Genomic DNA, 10,580 nt, shown 5'->3' on the forward strand with positions numbered 1-10,580 from the left:
AGTATAGTCTAAAGTCTGTGAGCCGGATTCCTCCAACTCCATTTTCCTTTCTCAAGATTGCTTTGGCTATTCGGGGTTTTTGTGTTTCCATACAAATTGTGAAATTTTTTGTGCTAGTTCTGTGCATACCCATTTTTAAGATCTCTGTTTCTCATTGTACCTTGTTGGTCCTCATCTTTGTCATTTATTTATAACATCCTTTATTTCTTTAATCATTTCGTATATATCTGTTCTATATTTGGTATCTGACAATTCCAAGATCTGCTATTTGAGAGGTGGAGGAACTTTAGATATGTTTTCTGTGTTATCTGCTAACTCTTGGACAAAGTGGATTGCCTTCCCAGTGCCTTCCTAATGATGGGAGTTAGTTTCTTCATCGTCTATGGGTGTCCTCTGGATCTAAACTGGAGACACTTTCTTCCAGAGAGTTTGTTTCTGCCTCTGGCCACCAGAGGGCGCCACTACCAGGGACTGTGGCTTGGCTTTCCACCCTCTCTGCCAGTTAAGTATTTTAACAGCCGTGCTGCTGAGAGCACCTGCCTCTAAAGGAACCGCGTTAACAGCTCAGGCCTCAGCTCACTTTTCTTGAAATCTTCTCCTAAAGCTTATAGGAGCAAAGATCAGTCACAGGGTGTGTCCTCTGCGCTGTTTTGCAATGAGAGGCTCCTCAGACCACCCAATCTGCAGTGATGCTCAAAACCGAAAAGGCCTGAGCTTTACCACAGACCACACGTTAGAAACTGGACCCAAGGACTCCTAGTAGAGCAAAATGTAACTTCCAGGTAGTCATCGTGGTACTTCCTATTTCGCGTTTGGATTTCTTGGTTGCTGTTGTTTGGTTTTCTTCACTTCGATTTTTGGCTGCTTTCTCAAACTCATCATGTTCTCAGATTCATTTATCCCAGCAGAAGTGAATCACACTTGTGTCCCAGCCACTCCTTTTCTGATTTACAGTGTTTACACTTCTATTTTGCATCACTGTTTTTATACTTCACAGAACCTCTTTTAGCCATCCCCTCATTTTTGTGAATTGGGGCTATAACACCACACAGGCCTGGTATCCTCACAGGCCCAGGGGTGGATCTGTGACGCCACGCAGGCCCATCAGATCCTCCCCTCCCTGGAACTCAAGTCTTGAGCCAAAGGGCAGAAAGACCAAAACAGCTGGAGCCACTGGGCCAGGCCAAGGGCAGGCCTTGCTGGCTTGGCTGCCACGTTGAGGGTTCCTCCCGGACATCCGGATCTTCTGTAAACTAACTCAGGTCCCACCAGCAATCTTCTTTACTAAGAATCAGAGGCAGTTTCTGTTGCTTCTGACCAAAGAAAACTTTACTGATCCACTGGTCTTGTGCTTGGAGTATCTTTTATGCCTAAGAATTTTTATTATATGTCTGGTAAATGACTATTGCCTAATAAGGTCTCTTTTAAAAAAAAATTTATTTATTTATTTATTTATTGGCTGCATTGGGTCTTTGTTGCTGTGTGCAGGCTTTCTCTAGTTGTGGCGAGCGGGGGCTACTCTTCATTGTGGTGTGCGGGCTTCTCACTGTGGTGGCTTCTCTTGTGGAGCACGGGCTCTAGGCGCGCGGGATTCAGTAGTTGTGGCTCATGGGCTCTCTTAGAGCACAGGCTCAGTAGTTGTGGCGCACGAGCTTAGTTGCCGTGCAGCATGTGGGATCTTCCCAGATCAGGGCTCGAACCTGTGTCCCCTGCATTGACAGGCAGATTCTTAACCACTGTGCCACCAGGGAAGTCCTTTTCTTTTAAAAATAAATTTATTTATTTATTTATTTGGCTTTGTTGGGTCTTCGTTGCTGTGCGTGGGCTTTCTCTAGTTGCGGCGAGCGAGGGCTACTCTTCATTGCGGTGTGCGGGCTTCTCCTTGCGGTGGCTTCTCTTGTTGCAGAGCACGGGCTCCAGGCACGCAGGCTCAGTAGTCGTGGCGCACGGGCTTAGTTGCTCCGCGGCATGTGGGATCTTCCCAGACTAGGGCTCGAACCCATGTCCCCTGCAATGACAGGCAGATTCTTAACCACTGCACCACCAGGGATGCCCAAGGTCTCTTTAACAATAGAACAACAGAGGAGTTCCCTGGTGGTCCAGTGGTTAAGACTCTGTGCTTCCAATGCAGGGAGCAGGTTTGATCCCTGGTCGAGGAACTAAGATCCCACGTGCTGCATAGAGCGGCCAAAAAAACAAACAAAAAACCCCAATAAGAACAACAGCAGTCTCTGACAAGCAGTGATATTCTCCCACTGCAGTCCATAACTGGGTGACACACATTATAAAACAGTTGCACTGCAACATCACTTCCATTCCATTCAATATTACATTCCATTCAACATCAAACCTTTTTGAAATTTTAATCCCTTTTATTTTCATCAATTCTTCATCACTGATCTTCTATAGATGCCAATCGTAGTTCTTACTATGGCCTACTTTGTAATGGAATCATAAGTTGCATTTTTCTGATACAAACACATTTTATTTGCATATTAAACAGAAAGGAATATTCACCACTTCCACAAAGAAATACACCCTCACACTTTTCATGAAACATGCAACCTTGTCCATTGATCTTCCATTTCCTAATTTTTGATAGAGATTTAGATACTAAAACTATTCCATGTTCCTCCTTATACGACTGTGAGAAAACAACAAGACAGGTGTGATGCTAAAACACCACTGATATTTGTCAGCGTTGTAGTTGTAGTGGAGTTGAATCGGGAGCAGTGGGAACTGTGGGGCTGGAGAACAGGGACCCTATTTTAAGGGGGTAGCCATGGCCAGATTCCATCAGCAACCACCAGTTTGCAGTCTGTGTGAAAAAGAAAATCTTGCCTACTATTTAGAAGGACAGAAAAGTCCAAGGGAGGCATGAGTTTGTGTGCACACAGGCATTAAAGATTTGTAGGGCAAAGGAAACTAGGAGGTTTGGACTTCATCTTGGAATTTTGGGCCTAGAGACCTCCCAGACCAGGGTCTCCGATGCAGCTTTGAGCATACAAAAGCAGAGGCAGTGACTCCATGTGACAGGTCTTTAGTGGCCCAGATCCCGTACAACCAATGCCTCAGCAGCCACTGAGGAGGGGAAGGATGAAAACCAAATGTTCCAGGGAAACCCACTCTTCTCTCATTGCTTAGGACTGGAGACAACCGTAAAATGCACATGCACACACATACATGCAGGCCTGCACATCTGTACACACGGGAAGAGCTCCCATTCCTACCGCCTCCCACCATGCACACGGCCCCTTTGTCACTCAGAGGTGACTGGCTGGCACCCTGCAGATTGGAACTGGCCCATCTGAGAATTCAGTTTGGACCCCGTAGTAGTGAATAAAACTGGAATTATTTCCAACAATTAAAAAAATCCAAAGACTTCCCATAAAATAATGGATTTCTGACTTTTCTCAAAAGAAAAAAAGAAAAAAACCAACCCAAAATATCTGGTAACATTGGGCCCACATTCCAGCATGGCAACTTAGAGCTCAGAGGTGGCTGCCCCCTCCATACCAGCTGTGCCCTCAGACTGCCACAGGCTCCACCACTCCCTATTACCTTACACCAGCCTGCCATGTTATGGCAGGCCCGTGGGCAGACCTTGGAGCAAAGGGGAGGTAGGATGGATGCTTCAGTCTTACAGGAGGGTAGCAAGTGACTTAAGAAGACTTCCTCTGTCTGCCAATCATCATCATGACTGATGAAATCATGATCACCATTTATTGGACAGCAGGGCTATACGTATTTTCTGGGGGTTACATATATTATTTTTATTCTTGAAACACTCCTGCCAGGTGAGTTTTATTATCTCCATTTTATAAATGAGGAAACAGACTCAGGAGATAAGTACCTTGAGCCCAGACTTTAACCCAGACCTGTCTGACTTTCAAGACTTCCCACCACTTTTTTTTTTTTAAACATAAGCTTTATTTTTTTTAAGTATTTTTAAATATTTATTTATTTATTTTTGGCTGCGTTGGGTCTTCGTTGCTGCGCACGGGCTTTCTTTAGTTGCAGCGAGCGGGGGCTACTCTTCGTTGCGGTGCGCGGGCTTCTCATTGCGGTGGCTTCTGTTGTGGAGCACGGGCTCTAGGCGTGTGGGCTTCAGTAGCTGTGGCACGCAGGCTCAGTAGTTGTGGCGCACGGGCTTAGTTGCTCCACAGCATGTGGGCTCTTCCCGGACCAGGGCTTGAACCTGTGTCCCCTGCATTGGCAGGCGGATTCTTAACCACTGTGCCACCAGGGAAGCCCCATACAATGGAATATTATTCAGCCTTAAAAAGAAATCCTGTCCCATGGTACAGCATGGATGAAACTTGAGTACATTATGTTAAGTGAAATAAGCCAGTCACAAAAAAATAATTACTGTGTGATTCCACTTGTATGAGGTGTCTAGAGTAGTCACATTCATCTAAGCAGAAAGTGGGTGGCTGTCAGGAGCTGGGGAGAGGGGATGGGGAGTTTCAGTTTTGCAAAAGGAAAAAGTTCTGGAGGTCTGTTTCACAACATTGTGAATATGTTAACACAACACTACTGAACTGTACACTTAGAAGTGGTTAAGATGGTAAACTTTGTTATGTTTTTTACAATAAAAAAGAAAGAAATTAACATTACAGGGGCCAGGGAAGTCCCTGATGTGGCCCAACTGGGCAGTCTCTTCCCCTCCCTCCCAAGGTCGCTGACCTTGGGATGACCTTCCTCCTAAGGTCATCACTACCATGTTACTACAAATCACACACGTATCCATAAACAAACCACAGCATTTTATGTGTTTTTAAAACAGTCTCGGGCTTCTCTGGTGGCGCAGTGGTTGAGAGTCCGCCTGCCGATGCAGGGGACATGGGTTCGTGCCCCGGTCCGGGAAGATCCCACATGTCGCGGAGCGTCTGGGCCCGTGAGCCATGGCCACTGAGCCTGCGCGTCCGGAGCCTGTGCTCCGCAACGGGAGAGACCACAACTGTGAGAGGCCCGCGTACCGCAAAAACAAAAACAAAAACAAAAACAAAAAACAGTCTCACACCACATATAATATTCTGCTGCTTGCTTTTTCACGCAACTTTAAGATCTACTCCATTCAGTTTAATTGCTGTCAAGTATTCCATCTATGAATGTCTCAGTTTATTTATTCATTCTCATGCTGATGGGCGTTTGAATTGTTTCCAATTTTTAAAATTATTAATAATCCTGCAGAAAGTGTTTTTGTACAGGTCTCCATATGAAGCATAAAGGATTTTTTGTGTAACCCACTGCACTAAAGAAACAGCATTGCTTGACTATGCTGAGTCAATGTAACAATTAGTTTTCCTGGGAGGAACTTTTCCTGGACATAGAACAGATCAACTTGTCATTGTATTTCTCAATGTCAATGACCAAAGTGTTGAAGGAAATGGAAAATGTGAGCTAAACATGTTTTGCTGGGGCTCTGGGACCCCTTACAGCAGGAACCTGCTCTAGCAGCAAAGCCGCATGCACGGCCTCCACCTCTGCTCTCTGTGGGTCTGGCCCTGGCCCAGTTCCACCCAAGACCCTCTTGCTGTCTGAGAGGCTTGGAGTTTCTGAGGCCGTGGCATCCAGCCACAGGCTGGCACCATTCAAGGACAAAAGCTGCCCTTTTTCCAAGGATCCCTTTGCAGATTGCATTGGCGGCTTCGAAGTCTGCTTTTTCTAGTAAAGAAGGCCGTGCTCAAGGCTACCGATGCCTTAAAGAACAAATCCTGCGTGGACAGGACTCTTCAGACAGTGCATAGAAGGGGGTGCCACTCAATGCTGGGACCTCCAAAAGGCCTTGGTCGTCTATTATTGAAGGAGAAAAGCAAGCTATAAAACGGACTGTGGACTGGGAGTTCATCTCTGGCTTTGTTTTTTGTTTTTGTTTTTGTCTGAAGTACATTATGAAAAGATAGACATAGAAAGCATGTGACAGACCATATCCACACCCCGGAGGAATAGATTAAGAGTGTGAGCGGGGTGGGGAGTGGTGGGCATCTTTTGCTTTGGGCTTCTGTATGCCTTCTCTTGAATAAGCACCTGTCACTGTTACGTAGGAAGGAACATCTACCAGATGCAGGCTGCAGTCCTGGCGCTCCTGTGGAGCTCAAAGGTACAGAGTTAATCTTTAAAGCATTTTGTTATAAATAATTATCAACAAAGATTATTGTACTTCAAAAAATACGTCGTATCTTTAACATTTATCGGCCAACAAGCACTTGCTGAGCAAGAGTTAAAATGAGAAGTTCTGGGCTTCCCTGGTGGCGCAGTGGTGGAGAGTCCGCCTGCCGATGCGGGGGACGCGGGTTCGCGCCCCGGTCTGGGAAGATCCCACATGCCGCGGAGCGGCTGGGCCCGTGAGCCATGGCCGCTGAGCCTGCGCGTCCGGAGGCTGTGCTCCGCAAAGGGAACAAAAAAAAGAGAAGTTCTTTTTTTAGAATAAAATGTGAATACATAAGATCAGCCAGCTAATCATAGGGAAAGATTCCAGGTGTCCCTCACTATAAAATAACAATTGAAGAGACTGGTGATCCATCTGTCAGACTGGCAGTTAAGCTATTCAGGCTCATTGCAGAAATAGACAGCCTAGATTCATCCACATCGGCTTACTGAGACAGAGAGGAGGGACAGGAAATTTGGGGCAAAAAATACGTCAACTGACAGTTGCGTGAGATGGGAAAAAAAGCGAGAAGAGTGTCATGACTGTAGCCCACATCCTCAGCATGGCCCTTGATGTCCTCCCCAGGGCGGCCTTTTCCCCAGGCTCCTTCTCTGCTCCTCACCGCTGCTGCCCCCTCCCCTGCCTCCTATGAGTCCTGCCCCCTCCCGCCTCCTCTAGTCCACCACCCCATCCTGTTGCCAATCACCTTACTCCAGGCAGCTTTGCCTAGATCTCTTCTCCAAGCCCCAGCATGGCCACAAACCCCTCTGCCATCTGGCTACTGCCAACCCCTGAGCCTCACCCCTTCACCCCCCTCTTCTCGAGCACCCAGCTCACCGAACCTCACCACGTCAGCAGTGCCCCAGGCATGGCCCCATCTACCCTCCTCCTGGAAGGTCTCCCTCCGCCCTGCCCCCACCCCCTGTCCCTGACTCTGATGAATTCTGCATTTTATATACATATAGGCCTTAAGACTCAAGTCCACCTTCCCCACTTAAAACAGCAACTATTAATATGTGAGACATATTATTGTATTATTAGCTCATTTAATTCTCACAACAAACTTGAGGGTAGGTAATATTATTGCCATTTTACAGGTGAGGAAACTGAGGCTCAGAAAGCTTAAGACTGAGGCTCTGAACCCAGGTCTCTGTCACTCCAACCCCTGAGCCACATGAGAATTGTTTGTGGACACGTGTGTCATCTGCATGGAAACGTGAGATTTCCAAAGGGAGAGAGTATGTGTCATTTGCCTTTACATTACAGTCCTAGAAGTGAACTTGACTTGGTTCTTCACTATCACACACTCATAGGGGTAAAAACATTTTCACTTAATAATGCCATTAAAATCAGTAATTATATTAAACCATGACCTTTGAGTACATACTTTAAAAATATTCTGCATAATGAAAGAGGAAGCATGAAACATTTCTTCTGCAAACTGAAGGACAATGGTTATCTCAAGGAAAAGCACTTTGTGATTGAGTTGCCAGCCAAACTAGCCCCATTTATTGTGGAACATCGTTTTTACTTGAAAGTATGACTTACGAACTATGGTCATTCAGACTTGAGTATTTGGCAGGCATTTTCTTGAAAATAAATGAAGTGAAACTGTCATTTCAATGAAAACAAGTGAAATATTTGTTGGCAATGATGAAATTTGAGCTTTCAAGTGAAAATTAGCATTTGGAAAAATTGTATTGACCCCTGTGAACTTGAGAGCTTTCCAACACTTACATATTTTTCTGATGGGATTGGTGGTGATATTAACAAACACGATTTTTAAATTTTACATAATGAAAACATGTGGAAAATCTACACAACTCAATGAACCAATATTTTCCAAATGACCAAAACATGATGTTAAAAAATCTATGCATGGGTAAGAGATCCATTCAAAGGCAGACCAATGAATTTCAATATAACAGAGTACAAAAACTTTATTGCTATGGTTTCAGATTCCACACTGCAACTAACCTTTAAGGAATAACTATCAGTTGTCACGTTTTGGCATGGTATCAAAGAAGGATACCTACAACTATCTAAAAAGGCCATTAAAATAGCCTAACTTTTTCAACTACCTATCTGTAGGAGGCCAGATTTTCTTCATATACTTCAACTAAAATAATATTGCAACAGATTGAATGCAGAAGCAGACATGAGAATTCAGCTGCCTTCTGTTAAGGCAGAGAGGAAAGAGATTTACAAATGTGTACAATAATGCAACTCTTCTTCTAATTGTCTTTTGTCCTGAAAAATATAGTTATTTTTCACAAAAACTGTATTGTGTCAACATGTAATTGGTTTATTATTTTTTAAAGAATTAAAAATTGAATAATAGTTTTAAATGTTTTAATTTCTAATAATTTATTTTGGTAGCTATACTCTGCATAAACAAAAGCTCTTTGGACTCTCCAATAATTTTTATAGAGTAAAGGGTTTCTGAGACCAAAAAATTTGAGAACCACTTGTTTACAATGATAATTTGTATTTAGATCTTTTACCTGATTATCCCATGAGAAGACTGACCTCAGGGCCTTTGCACTTTCTCCCTCTGACTCCCTCATTCATCATGTCCAGTATTGGTGATAAAGGGGTGTTTAGAGGAGACTTATCCATCACCTCCCCTTCTCTGACATGAGCAGTTGTCATTTTCACTAAGCTGAATACTGTCCTGAATCATCCCCTATATAGAAAATCTGGAGTGCCGTTGTTTAGGTCTTAGTTTAAATGTCACTTCCTCAGGGACACTCTGCCTGAACCTCCCCTCTCCCACCCCACCCCATAGATCAGAAATAGGCACTCATAGCACCCCCCCGGCATCTGACACCAGGGGATTTTAGAGTGCCTTCTGAGAGTATTTGTTTCATTTCAGTCTTCCCCACCTAAAGTAGCTCCATGAGGCTATTTCCTTGTCTCTTTTGTTCACTGCTGGTTCCTCAATTTCTAGGACATTTGTTCAAAGAACGAATGAATGACGATGTCTGTGTGTTCATCTGCATGGGAGCAGCTGAAGCCGTGGGCTGTGGGCTTTGCAGCCATGTACATGGGCATGCAGCGTGGGAGCATGGCTGACGCTTCACACGATTTGTGAGGATACTTTTTTTTAAATCAAATCACAGTGAGTTTCAATATAGAATTTATTTTCCAGAGCATTTATAAAACAAGATATCACTGTGTTGAGTGAGGGAGACGGGAAGAAGGGGGGTGTGCCTTGGATCATCACACTCTCCACCCCACCCCATTCTTTTGCTCCTGAAGGGTGATCCCACTGAAGGAGAGAATGGAGGGACCAAGAGAAGGAATTAGGTCACCTTCCTGGCATCTCCTTTCACTCCTTCCTCTCCAGGGAGAAGGCAGGTGCACATAAGCATTTTTACCTTAATGTGGATTTGGAAAATGTGCAATTCAGAGAGGCCCCATGTGGATTCAGAGGCAGACCCAGAAAATCAGTTTTAATGGTGAGGAAAGAAGGAAATGATTGTCAAAATATGAATTCATTAAGGCATATTCCCTACGGGCCTGTTCTGACAGTAAAGATAATTAAGCTTAAGTTTTAAAGGTCAGTTTTAACCGGCTCGTGAGGCACATGGCAACAATGACATCATCCTGGTCCTCTGTATCTGTGGCAACGGAATTTCTGAGCTGTGATTAAACATCAAACTAGAACTACTGCATTAGTCCCAGCAACAGCCCCAAATAAATATTCGAGAAAGTAGGTGAATTTTACACATCCTCTTGGGATATTTCAGCCATTTACTGAGAAAACAAGCAATAGAACCTGCTGTTAAAACTGCCGGTTAATGAAGCCAGGTCACCTGCCCCAGCCTCCTCTGGGGCCTTGTGCAAGAGGAGGATCACCCCCAAATCAACTGCTTTTCATTCATGTGTGGGTCTAAAGTTGGAGATCTAAGGTAGCATAAGAAGGTGATTACTTGGGCATTTGAATTATCTTTAAAAAAAACACAATTGTTTTCTTCCTAATCATAAAAATGATTAAATAAGAAAACAATACAGTTGTCCCCCTTTATCTGCAGTTTTGCTTTCCACGGTTTCAGTTACCCTTGGTCAACCGTGGTTGGAAAATGGAAAATTCCGGAAATAAACAATTCATAAGTTTTTAATTGGACGCCATTCTGAGCAGCGTGATGAAATCTCGTCCCACCCGGGGCGTGAATCATCCCTTTGTCCAGTGTATCTACGCTGTGTACACTCCCCACCGTTAGCATAAGAATAAACTTAGTACAGGCGACCCTTGAACAACACGAGTTTGAACTGCGCAGTTCCACTTATATGCAGAGTTTTTTCAATAAATATTTACTACATGATCCGAGGTTGGATGAATCCAAGGACAGAATCATGGATACGAAGGGCCGACTGTAAAGTTATACTTGGATTTGTGGATTTTCAATTGCAAGTGGGGAGTGGT

This window comes from Physeter macrocephalus, chromosome 17 (assembly GCF_002837175.3).
Source record: "Physeter macrocephalus isolate SW-GA chromosome 17, ASM283717v5, whole genome shotgun sequence".
Lineage (NCBI taxonomy): Eukaryota > Metazoa > Chordata > Mammalia > Artiodactyla > Physeteridae > Physeter > Physeter macrocephalus.